General features: G+C 35.5%; 1 protein-coding gene and 1 pseudogene across 2 annotated transcripts in view; both read right to left on the bottom strand.

Moving 5' to 3' along the window:
* Positions 1-13,624, bottom strand: part of MRE11 (DNA repair and meiosis protein (Mre11)) — a 227,214-nt gene that overhangs the window by 198,304 nt on the left and 15,286 nt on the right. The gene's annotated exons all lie outside the window — the stretch shown is intronic.
* LOC149563711 (ATPase family AAA domain-containing protein FIGL1 pseudogene) lies at positions 10,540-11,765 on the bottom strand (annotated as a pseudogene).

The raw sequence follows: 13,624 nt of genomic DNA on the forward strand, positions 1-13,624 counted from the left end.
AGAACTAGCAGAAGAGCCTCCTAAGAAAAAGGGGAAGGTTACAATCACAAGAGCTACAAGGTCCTCTCCTACAATATTCACAAGAAGACCTGCAAAATCTAGAAAGAAGCTAATATTGCAGGATGATGATGAACAAGATGAAGAGCAGCAAGTTACATTCGAAAGGCCTGCCCTCACCTTTGAACAAAGACTGAAAAGACTACAAGATGGTGGAGGTATGTCTGATTTCAAGTTTTTAAAGTATGAACCAAGAACTAAGGAAGAACAGAAGCAAATTGAAGAGGCCTTAGTGACTAAAATGGCTAAGTGGAAGTACTCTCCAAAGGAACTGACAAAGCAAGTTCCTGATATCTTACTGAAGGTTGTAACACATCAATGGGAAAATGCACTAAATGTTGCCAGAGATATCAGAGAACAGACTTTGAGAAAGGTTATGTCAGATCTTTCTGACAAGGAAGTGAAGGAAGCATTGAAAAAGAATGAACAGAAACTAATTCCCAGATTCAATGCATTCCTAATTCTATCAAAAGGTTTTGAATCAATTGTGAAATCAAACACAATTATATGGAAAAACGTTTATGGATTGCAAGAGCCTACTGAGCAGATTGTACAAATTGATAATAAAAAGGATGATGAGAAAGAGGGTGTGGAGAAAGACAATGAGGAGATAGATAATATATAAGGAAATAATGAAGAAGATGAGGAGGATCAAGCAGCAAGTGGAGATCTTCCTTAAATACAAAACATTCAAGACTTAGATCCTAAGAAGATAGCAGAAGAGGTTATGGCCTCCCTCCCACTCTCTCCGAGCAAAGCCTTAGTACCATCTAGCTCAGAGAAGGCTCCTACCAAGTCAATTGACTGTTGGAGCAATTCTACTGAGTGCAATGATGAGTGTTGTTTCCACCACTTCATCTATCGAGCTGAAGGCTCCACTCATCTCAGCAACAGGCTAGACCGAATCTTAGCAAGGAATAGTAAGTTCTCCTACTATTACTGCTATTCCTCCATTGAGCAATGTTGTTTCTACTGCTGTTGTTTCAACTATTGCAAGTGCAATGACAGTTGAGGTTAAGCCTCAACCGAGCACTGAAGATTTGAACAAAGGAAAGGAGGTTATTCCTTCTACTGCTCAAAAAGAAAAGGGTAAAAAGGTAAAAGCCTCTAATGATGAAATTGATCTAGAGGAAGACATTGTTATACCAGATTGGGATCTCTCCAATTTAACTCCTGATCAAATGGATACCCTTGGTGAGTTATGGAAGAAAAGAGCTAGACAGCAGAAGCTCAGAGAAAAAAGGAAGAAGAAAAACAAGTGCTTGAAGACATTAAAGGCATATTTGTTGATGCACACTTAGTATAGAGGTTGATGAGAAGCAACCTATTTTGGATCAACTTGTTGATATGTTCACAACTTTAATGAAGAACTGAGTGGACAGGACAAACTTCTGCAGAGAGGCAGAGAGGAAGTTTGAAGACAAAGTTTTGGAGAAAGTGGCACAAAAGATTGTCATTGATCAAGTGGAATTGTCCACCATTCTTTCTACTTTTGAAAATTTTGTAAATAATGTTGTTTCTTTATTTATTTAAGTTGAGTGATACATCAAATTTCACCAAGGAAATAAAGGATAAGTTGCCACAGATAGACAATGATTTGAAGGCAAGTGCACATCAGTTGTCACTTGACCCTAGCACTAGTTCTGCACATTTTGTGAAAATTAGGTATTTGACAGACTTACAAGCAAAATTGTTGAGGGAAAAAGCCAGGATAAGGGCTACACTAGCAGATATATAGAATATGATAATTCCCAAAATGGATGTATGTAATAACCCCTCGACAATGATAAATAAAATTTTATATTTAGAAACTATATTTTATCATTAATATCTTGAATCAATTTTTAAGATAATTAATTAATTATTTTAATTGTTTTAACATTAAAAAAACAATAAAGTAATCATGATTGATTTTAATTAATTTTTCTTGAGGCAATCATAGTTGTTATTATTAAATTAATAAATTTAAGACAAAAGACAAACAAGGATATTATTGATTAATATTTTAAGGAAAACTTCATTATTGGTTAATAGGTAGACATGATTCTTATTTAAGGCCAAACATAATACTCTTAACCAAGAAAAATTCCAATTATTTAAAGTCAAATGTAAAAGGTCTATCTAAACCTAAGTTTAATGAAATTGGTGGAGGGCGATCAACTGATCCGGCTCTCCTAACACACCCTAAGCCACATACAAATTACTTGTCATAGGAGAAGAAGCAAATCAGCGGAAAAGGTGAGAGTCTAAAGATCGGAGAAAAAGTAGAGCCCGATATAAAAGAAGAAAGGAAGCATCACGTCAAACAAGGAACGTTACGGGGAGTTCCATCTGTGTTTGATAGACCCAACCAACCTCCAGCATACTGTCATGCGTAGCAGAGAAGAAAGGCATGGAAAACATTTCGAAGGAGACGACAGGCATAATCATCTTCAAACAAGTGTCAATATCGAATTCCAGGCAAGACAGCATACTACCAAGCATTAGTAGATACGCGGGAGTACCTTGAGAAGAAGTTTCCAGACATCCATATAAGTGTAAAAGATATTAAGCACCCTTTTGCAACAAACTGCATCACATCATATACGTATAAGGTGAAGCCACAGAGATACCGGCAATCCAAAGAGAAGGCATAGAGTGGCCGTTGAAATTGTTAAGTTCCATTCTTTCATTGCAATATTTTCACAACCGCCAGACAAATAAAGACAGATACAATTATCATTGATTACTACCTCTAAGAATTCCAAATAACCTCCCCATTAAATCAAATTAATTTCATGACACCAGAGAGAGATATATAGAGCTGAGAATTAGATTGACAAATTAAAATCATAAGAACTCTGAATTCAAACAAATATTAATAATAAGAGTCAAGGTAGAGGTCAACTCTGAAGGTCAATATACTGAATGGTACAAGCATATGCATATGAAAAGGATGGATTTACCCAATAAGGTTATCCATAAGGCCTAGATTGAAAAAATCTTCTAGGAAGGATGGTTAAATCGGAAATGATTATGCATAGGTCTTAACGAAGAGTGGTATAATGAGAAGACGATACTTAGTGGATGAGTTTTCCTAAAAACAATCGAGAACCTTCCCTCAAGAACTAAGTATCTGATCACGACCTCTCGTTAAGAAGGGAAGTAATTGGGATTAGAAGCTTGGGTTATTCTTTAATTAATGTATATTTTGATTCATAACTCTACTTGAATACTAACACTCTTGTAGGTGTAGAAGGTAGAAGCAGAAAAATCAACTAGGCAGCTAAGGGACATTACAACGGTATCAGAGCATAATCTTGCCATCTTGTGAGCAAAGGCCTATGCACACTTATGAAAGGAGAACAAAAACCACAATGAACGACTTAGCAAATGAAGTCAGATCATATATGGAGCAAACCAATCAAACCAATCAAACTATTCTAAACTAAATGGAGAAATCAAACCAGGCACTTCTAAATGTTCTACAAAATATGGGAAATTCCATCAATAACCTCAAAAATAACTCATCCCATGAAAGAAATATAAATTCAAATGAACCAGACAGTAATGAATCATCATCTTCTCGAATTCCAAGACCTCCATTCTTGCCAAGAGAAGAAATACCTAGAGAAGAGGAAAGAGCAGATCAACCCAATAATAGTACAATAAGTAATGCTAGAGCTTATGCAAGTCTTGAACTGGAAATCAAGGAACTTATAACATTTGCAGAGTTTTGTGAGGGTCAAAAACATTAAGTCCCTAAAAGAACAAGAAGATATATTGATAAAGATCTAAAAGACAAGGTGAACAAAGTGATATTGCCCAACTTTGATGGAACAAGAAAAATGACAGCACATGCCTAGCTCCAAAAACTAATTCCTATTTCAGTTTTCCGAGGGGATAGCCCATGAATGGTGGCACATTGGACTTCTTTCCCTAGACCATCAACAAGTAACCTCATATCAAGAATTTTCTCAGAAACTTATCAAAAGATTTGATCAAATAGAACCAAAATGGTATTTTATGGAATTGGCCCATTTAAGACAGCATGGAACAATCAAAGAATTTGCAAATGAGTTTCAAAAACTTTCAATCATGGTGCTTGACTTATCCCAATGGAGACTTACTTATCTCTTCATCAAAGGACTAAAAGATTCCATTAAAAACACAATGAACCCTTTAGAACCTCAAACAGTAGAAGAAGCCATTCAAAAGGCTCGAAAGGTAGAATCAAATGCATCAAAAGAGAGATCCAAGACTTACACCTCAAAAAATCAAAACAAATATGAAGGACAAAGGAAAGATAATAAGGAAAAGACATGCTACTTTTGTAAAGAGCCATGGAACCCAGAGCATCGATGTCAAGGAAAATAAGCAATTGGGAAGAGAGAGGAATTGTCAAAAAAAGGGTTGTGTTTTAAATGTAAAGAACCTTGTGCCCGAGACCACCAATGTAAGAGAGGACAACTACAAAGGATAGAAGAAGCAAGTACAGATGAAAAGCCAAATAAAAGAATAAAGACTGATGAGGCGGAGTTTGAGACACTAGCAGTGGTTACCCAAGAAAGTGGAAAGAGGCCTTGTCGCGTCAAAGGAACATTAAAGGGGCAAAGGGTGATTGCCCTAATAGATTCTAGGGCATCCCATAATTTCATTAGCAAAGATCTCGTAACTAAAAGTAGACTGAAAACTCAAGAATTCAAAGACTTTATGGTGATAATAGGCAACGGTGCCCTTGATCAATGTACGGAGATCATTCCACAATTAGAGATTACTCTAAATAACCACACTATAAAAGAAGATTTTTTTGTTGTGAAGTTACAAAATGATATCATTCTTGGAATGCCTTGGATTGACTCCTTGGGCCACTTCACTATCGACAACCCTAATCTGGAAGTACGCTTCAAACATGAAGGGAAAGATATAACATTAAAGGGGTTACCTGACAGGTCTCCCAGAATAGTATCTTGCAATAAAAATTGAACATATCCTTAAACATAATCAAGGAGAATGGATAGCTGAATGTTTGGTTCTTGATAAATCACCTAATAATGAACATAAAATACATGTCAATATACATCCCATCCTAAAAAGACACCAAAGAATCTTTGAAGAGATCTCTCCCGGTTTACAACCAAAATGAGGGTTTGAGCATTCCATTGAATTAGAAGGAGCTAAACCTATCATAACCACCCCTTATAGGCATGCCCATAAATATAAAGAAGAGATTGAAAAGACTAACAAAGAATTATTGGAAATGGGACACATCCAACCATGTTGTAGCCCATTCACTTCTTCAGTAGTGCTTGTCAAGAAGAAAGATGGAACAATGTAGATGTGCATCGACTACAAAGATCTAAATAAGAAAACAATCAAAAACAAGTATCCAATTTCAAGAATAGATGAGTTAATGGATGAATTACATGGTGCGCGATACTTTTCGAAAATTGATTTAAGATCTGGATATCATCAGATCAGAATCAGAAAGGAAGATGTTCCCAAAGCAGCATTCAGATGCCATTATGGACATTTTGAATTCTTAGTACTTCCTTTTGGTCTTACGAACGCCCCAACTATGTTTCAATCATGCATGAATCACATTTTTAGACAACATTTAAGAAAATTTCTCCTTATATTTTTTGATGATATACTCATTTACAATGAAACATGGGAAGAACATTTGTAGCACATCAAAGAAGTCCTAAATATATTAGAAAAAGAGTAACTTTATGCCAAATTCTCCAAATGTGAATTTGGGTTAAGAGAGATACTTTACTTAGGGCATAAGATTAACGCGAAGGAAGTAAGTGTAGATGAAGAGAAAATCAAAGCTATAAAAGAATGGTCAAAACCCAAAACCCTTACCCAATTTAGGGGATTTATTGGGTTATGCAGTTATTATAGACGATTTGTGAGAGGTTTCTCCAAGATCACCGCCCCCCTTACAGATTTAACCAGAAAGAGTGCTTTTGCATGGAATGAAACAACACAACAAGCATTTGATGACCTAAAAGTAATTATGAGTTCTTGCCCAGTTTTAGCGATACCAGACTTCACCATAACTTTTGAGCTACAATGTGATGCGTCAGGAGACGGGATTGGAGCAATCCTCATGCAAAAGAAACATCCCATAGCATTTGAGAGTCGTAAACTCTCAGAATTAGAAAAACACTACTCTATATATGATAAAGAAAAGTTGGCTATCATGCATGCCTTAGCCAAGTTTTGGCAATACCTAGTTTGTGGTAAGTTCATTGTGAAGACAAATCATAACAGCTTGCGACCCTCATGAGCTGATAGGGCACTTTGGGGGTATCACTTATGGATTTACTATTTTTAGTAGTTGTTATTCTTGGCAATGTAGTGGGTGGTTTGGCAATTGGTCATCACCTACTGTTGATTAGGTTAATAATTGCATGAGCTCTTATTTATTTATTATTCATTGTTTTGCATTAATAAAATAATGACTTTAAGAGATATTTCTAAAAAGCAAGTTGGAAAGTTTCTACTATTGAGTTCTTTTGGAAAACTTCCACATTTTCTGAAGTGGAGTTTTATGGAAACTTTTGTCAATGAAAGCTTATAAATGAGAGCTCATATCATTGGGAACGACATGCATGAATATTTATTTTCTTTTGTTGTCTTTATAGCTTTTCTGAGGTTCTGATTTTCAAATCCCATGCTGAGGTATAAGGATCTGAATTTTGAGTTGTTCCATTGGATGTACAGCTGAAGTATTGTAGATTTGAATCTGAGATTTTATTTTGGAATGTGTTGCAAATAGTTGCTGAGGTTAAACTATTTGCTAATTTCTCCTATTGTTCTAACTGTATCTAAGGAGAGTTTGTTGCAGTGGGTAATCCATTGATCTATTTGCTACTATGGAGAATTTATTGTTTGGTCTAGAAGGGAATTGGTGATAGATTTTGCAAGGCTGCGTCTGATCTAGAGGGTGCTGCATTAATTATTTGCGAGGCTAGGAATTTATTACCACAGGCTGCGATCACTTCCAGCATTGCCATACTGAATTCTGAAACTATCTGTGATAACTGGTGGGCTGCAATTTGCAACTGGGAGGGGCTGAACAATTTCTGAGGTCTGCCTGTAGTGATATCAAGAGAGGCTAGGGTCATGTTCTGAGAATGTCTATCTGATGTTAATTAAATCAGCTCCAGAATTTGACAAGTTTTATTTACATTGTTGTAATGGACATCATAATTGTAAATAAATAAATTGCAGCTAGTTGAATTTAATTGCAAAGCAAGTTACCATTTCATTTCAGAATATGTGTTTCCTTTTTGAATAAGAAAAGTTTCATGATGCAAATAAACAACTACATTAATGGTAATAAAGTGAAGATTGTCATTAGATATATCTTAGTAACATCAAAGTTTGTTAGCAAAGTGTTTAATGTAATGTCAAGCAAATAAATTGGGGTTCGTTAAAGTCATTTCCAACAAGGGATATTACAGCTTTGCAGTGTTAACCGGATTCTATAGTGTTAACCGAGCTTATCAGTGTCTACCGAGTTAGCCATGTTAAACAAGCAGAATGAAGGTAGCGTTGACCGAGCTGTAGTGTCAACCGAGTCCTTCAGTATCTATTGAATTCTCCGGTTTTCGCCAAGTCACCCAATGCTAACCGAGTTCATGCTACTCCCGAGTGATCAATGTGGACCGAGCAACAGTGTCAACCGAATGCCAGAGCTTGCCAAGTTGACAATGTTGTTGAGTGTCAGAATATCACTTGAGTGGTCTTCAAAACCCGAGTTACAGCAGTAAACCAACTTAGTGAAGATAGTTTGAATTTGATGTTGTAGCCGACTCCAGAAGGTAATTAATTGGATTGGTATATATGTAATACATCACATCATATCCAAGTATGAGTGACTATCAAGTAAGAAGCAGTATAAGGGGAAGCAGAGTCTCATCTATCACAACAAGGTGATCATTTTACATCAAAGGAATCTCATACAACAAATTAAGTTGCAGATCAGAGATCAACTACTGGTTCATCCTAACAGATGCATCAGTCAAATCCTCTAACAAGGTGGCCTTAACAATCTTATGCTAAATCTCCTAACCCAATGCATACTTCATTGTATTGTATAAATCCTTTCACAAGGTGGATCTTACAGTCCTTATTGCTCCTAACAGGGAAATCATCAAAAGTGATCATTGTAAGCCTTAATGGGCCAACTTTATGCTGCAATCATAAAACTTGTCGGTATCATCCCCATCCCAGTTTTACTTTCTATTTGGAAGGTTTATGGGTTACCAAATATTGAAGTGTTATGAATGTTTTATTGCTTTTAGTCTTTCGTGCATGCAATTAGATTATAATAGCTTATGAAGGATTAATTGGTGAATAGAATGTAATAAACCCCAAAATGAACATATAGATGTAAGTTTCTAATGAATAAATATAATATATATTAGTTGCCATATTATCTTATGATATAAATAATAAATAATATGATTATTATTATATTATAATATATTATTATATTATAATATATTATTATATTATAATATAATAAAATAAAGAAAAGATCTCAAATAAATAAATATCAAATTAATTTAAATAAATAAAACCTTATTATTCAAATGAAGAAATATGACCATTCAAGATAGATATCTGATATGAAGGAAGGAAACTAGGGAACCAAGTAGGGGGAAAATCATCAAACATTAACCATTCTAGTTAGACATTCATCTCTACAATCATAAGGAAAGAACAAACTCATTGTTGAGTATTGAAATTGACTCAAATATTATATATGTACCAGAATAAGGAATCAAATGAACAAATATATTCATGAAAAGCAAAGAAGGCAATTCCTGCATATGAAGGCATCGAATAAGCAATTAATGATTACAATACAGATGTCAAACAATGCTAAGACCACGAAGTGAGACAACACGATCAAATAGAAGGTATCTCCATCCTCCAATACCGAGTATCATTGAGGACATGGTTCAGTAAATATGTTCAGCAAAGAATATTGTCTAGACACAGAAAGAAGTACGAGGGAGAACAAAAATTACAAGCAGAGATAAGGAATGTGATGCAGAAAACATCATACAGATTAAGAATGAATAAGAAGAGGCCCCATGCACAATGTAACTAGAGAAGAATATAGAAGAACAAAAGAAATCATTTGCAATACTAATGAAGGAGGAAGAAGACGTGTTATACTCCAGCAGTTCAGACTATAACAGAAGCTCAGACTAAATGATTGATCCTAACAGAAGGAATAAGAGATGTTATCACCGCCACATCACCAATGTGGGAGGTGTTGGTTCCCAAAACCGCAGATTGGAAATCCAAGAGCCTGCCACTTTTCCAATAGGACTTCTCAATCAGTTCTGGCCAACGAACGGGAATACTTCTCAATTCCCCTGCACTTCAAGCTCCGCTACACCCAAGCAGGTAAACCTTCACCTCAAATGCTAACTGTTTGGTTCGAGGCTTTTCTATAGCGAATTTAAACTTTGGAGTTCTCCGACTGGCAAGGTCCTCAAACTCGATCAAAATGAAACTAGATGCTGAATACTTGATAATTGAATGTTTTGTATAGATTTTAAATAAGTGATTTGATGTTTGCAGGAAGGAAATTATAGATCTTCTGACTTCAATAAAAAGACCAATGCCTTTGCTCATTCAGGCAATAGAGTCAACTTCGGTGAACTTTTACATACAACTTCATAATGTTCAATGCACTTGTACTGCCAATATTTTTGATAATCCAAATGCGACAAACCAATTATAATGCAATCTTTAAATTAGTCCAAATTGAATTTTAACTCCACGGAAACAAACTAGACACAGTTGCGAAAACAATCAAATATTTCACAACACCTATGATGATCAAATTTAAAATGTTAATTGACCATGTCCACTTATCTGATAACAAAATCATATACAGAATTTTAAAATATAATTATGAAGGACAATTCGCCTGCAGTTTAAATCTCCACGCCATTAAAGGTAAACAAAAGACATTTTATTTTATTTAAAAATAAAATAATGGACTTTATTACAAAATCATAATATTGCCCTTATCTCTCCATACAATAAAATAAATATAAAATACTTCTCTAGAATTGAATAAAATGTTCGGATATGAATATTACAATGTTTTTTTTTATGAGTTCCATATTATATATCTCTTGTACTTTGGAACGTGACTTTTCAACTGAGTGTTATGTCTCTTTGAAAGAGATGTCCCTTATTTACAAAATAGCTTTTCTAGATTTTAATCGTATTTTAATATCTTTAATCTTTTACGGTAAGAGATGTTGTATTTTGATTATTGGACCTTTTGAAAATTCTCTTTGACAAATGTAATCTATAGCTTTCCTCTTCTTAATTCCACCGCTCTTAATATCGTATATTTTATTTATTAAAATTGCCTTGCGGCTGCACTATCTCTATTGTGACTTTTGAAGGTTGAGGTTCATCACTGTATATTCTTCGAATTTTACGCCCTTCATTGATTTATGCTACGTGTCTTCTATTTTCCTTCCTTAAGTTTGCAATATCACTCCCTTTATGTAAGGCTTCTCTGAATGGTCCCATTGAAGCATCCTTCACAAGATTTTTTCATGTTAGATACAGAATAACCATCGGTAATTTTGCAGATAGAAGGTAATTCTTCATCTGAAAGATTAAACAAGTCATCATTCTCCAATAAATTCCTTCTTATCGTTGATATGGCTTCTGTAGAAGGCAGTGGTATGTATAGACACTTTGTTAGACGCTTTGTTAGACGCTTTCTAGCAGCTTCATTAAGCTCTTGCGACCTGTTTGCTGCCCCAATTAGTAGAAGTTGCTCATTTCCACCATCAAATCCTTCCATCTTTATAAGGAATTGTGTCTTTAATCTTCTGCTCGACTTATGCTCTCCTTCTGACTTGCATTGAGAGAGAAGAGAATTTATTTCATCAACAAATATTACTGCAGGTTGTCGATAGCAAGCAACTCCAAACAATGCCCTCACCAGTTTCTCACCTTCACCTATTTGCTTACTCATCAATGAATTGGCAAAAATATAAAAGAAAGTAGCTTTGGCTTCTCCTGCAATAGCTTTTCCAATCATGGTTTTCCGAGTACCAAGGAAGCCAAATAAGAGGAGCCCTTTTCCTGGAGAGCGACAACCTTGAAAGATGTCAGGTCGCAGTAGAGGCCATATGACCATTTCCGTCGCACACTTTTTGGCATGCTCTAGCCCAACAATGTCATCCCATCGAACATTGGGATCCTGGTCCATTATCTCATTGCTAACATGCTCTATCAAACATGGTTTTAAGTTACGTAGCTTATTAGGGAGATCACCATCAGGACCAACAAGCATCTCTGAACATTTTTTGGTTGAGTTTTTTAATCCGTTATCATTGTTGGCTGGAGATCGTGATGTAGCAAAAGCCCCACCAACAGCAGCATTGAAACGTACAGGAGGAATAAAGTTGTTCCGCACACCTTTAAGAGGAACCCCAAAGTCTTGGGAACATTAGTCCGCAAAGAAACTCCATTGCAATTATTGGGATTTCCTGGATTGGCAGTTGCTGAAAAGAACCACTTGGAGAAGAAGCGCCTCGTTTTTGCATGTTATCCATAGCTTGATGATTTGCAGCCTTCAACAATTCAAATACTCCTTTGCGCGAACCAATATGGAAGTGTAGACAAATACACGTGGATGTGTGTCTAAGAAATATGCTTGCCATTTTCATACTTTACACAATTGTTTTATCAATGCATCTTATTCTTGACATCAAGACTCCCCCTCATACTTCACTAGTGGAATCCAATCTGAAGATTATGCTGGGTGATTCAAATATATTAATCATATGGTATAGTCAATATTTGCTGTAAATAACAATGAGATTTGTTATCTTCTGCAGTTGTAGGCGTATTTGATTTCTTCAGTACTTTTGTGCATTAATTTCATGATCTAAATCAATAAACTCTCTTTGATATGTTTTTCATGACATAAATGACAATATTTTTTTTTTAAAGTCTCCAACATTATGCTTCAAATGGAGGCAAAATTTTCGGGCTCCATCAGGAGGGTCTGCAGGAGAGACGAGGATTAAAAACAATAGATGATGTAAAGAGAAGCACCTACGTGGAGTCAGTCATAACATATAATAAATGAGTGAAGGCAACCAAAGCAATATATGGAAACTGTATGTAATGATATCAACCAAAACAAAGATATGATTATATCGACATGGAGAACATATGAATCATATAATACAAGGAGCAAACAATAATCATTAAAATATGATTGATCAACAGTAGAAAGTAGCCCTGAAGTTTCAAAGACACCAAACTTGCCTGTAAGGAGAAGAGCCTAGTTACACTACAGAAGACCATTCACAGTATGTGAGAGAAGATAGATGCTCTTATCTTCCATTGACTGAAAAATGGCAGCCTAGCATGGACGATCAAATAGGAAGAGGAAAAGACCAGGACCCCTGACAGAAGATAATAACAACCGTGGAACATATATTCAGCATATAACAGCATAGCAATCCATTACAATAGTGATAGAGATATGACCTCTACAGAAAAGGATATTGCATAGTGAATTGGAGAAGCTCTTCACATACAATAACAATCAACAAAAGCAAAGGGAATTGTCATGTGAGACAATAGAGAAACTAATATCAAGAAGAAAGAACATATGTTAAATAAGGTTTAGACGAGTGGCGACAAACAATAAATTAAGAGATAAAACAGTATTGTCAAAGCCAATAAAGACTACAGATAATAACATATGAAAATCATATCCTCATGGCAGGTATTCTAAAAAGGCAACAGTGAGGAATCTGATAATTAATAGAGCTTAGGGCTGTGCCAATAGAGATAGAAAAAAGTGGAATAAGAACTAATATACAACATCTTGCAAAGAAGAATTGTGTAGAGGGATACTTACAAGGAAGAAGTATCAGTAATTTATAATTCATATAAGTTATCATTCAGGGATACCATTTATAGAATGGTCCTCATTCAATGATAGTAGGATTTGTGATCATTTTAGAGACCAGGGGATTCTTGGTAGAGAACATTCATCATGAATGTTGAGTCTTCTTTAAAGGGAGCTCATAGAGACTAGAGGGCATTCTTTATGAATGTTGAGATTGAATCCAGAGAGAGATTTATAGAGAATCTCTTAGAGGCAATATATATTGTAGTGGTCAAACATATGCATATGTCAGAGATAGAGACTTGGTAGAGGAGGGATCTCTACCAAGTAGTGTTGCCTAAGACCCCAAAGAGGCCTAAGGGAGAAGCTCTTTCTATGACAATTGCCTAATCGAGACGTAGTTCTCACTAGAGGGTTAGGTGATTGGAGAAAAGATCTCTTCCAAAGGATTAGGATGGGTAGCTTGGGTAGTATTTAGATTAGTATTCACTAAAATCTAATATTGCTAATATGTTTTACATATAATTCTCGGTATTGTACTGACAAATGGTTGCAGATTACAGCATTTGAACCTAATCAGAAAGTGGGGACATTACATAGAAGTTAAAGTTTTGTTGGTTCCTAATTCATCCCCCCCCCCCCCACTCTCAGTCA

The sequence above is a fragment of the Cupressus sempervirens genome, chromosome 4 (genome assembly GCF_028749045.1).
Source record: "Cupressus sempervirens isolate cs-2001-9-10 chromosome 4, ASM2874904v1, whole genome shotgun sequence".
Classification (NCBI taxonomy): domain Eukaryota; kingdom Viridiplantae; phylum Streptophyta; class Pinopsida; order Cupressales; family Cupressaceae; genus Cupressus; species Cupressus sempervirens.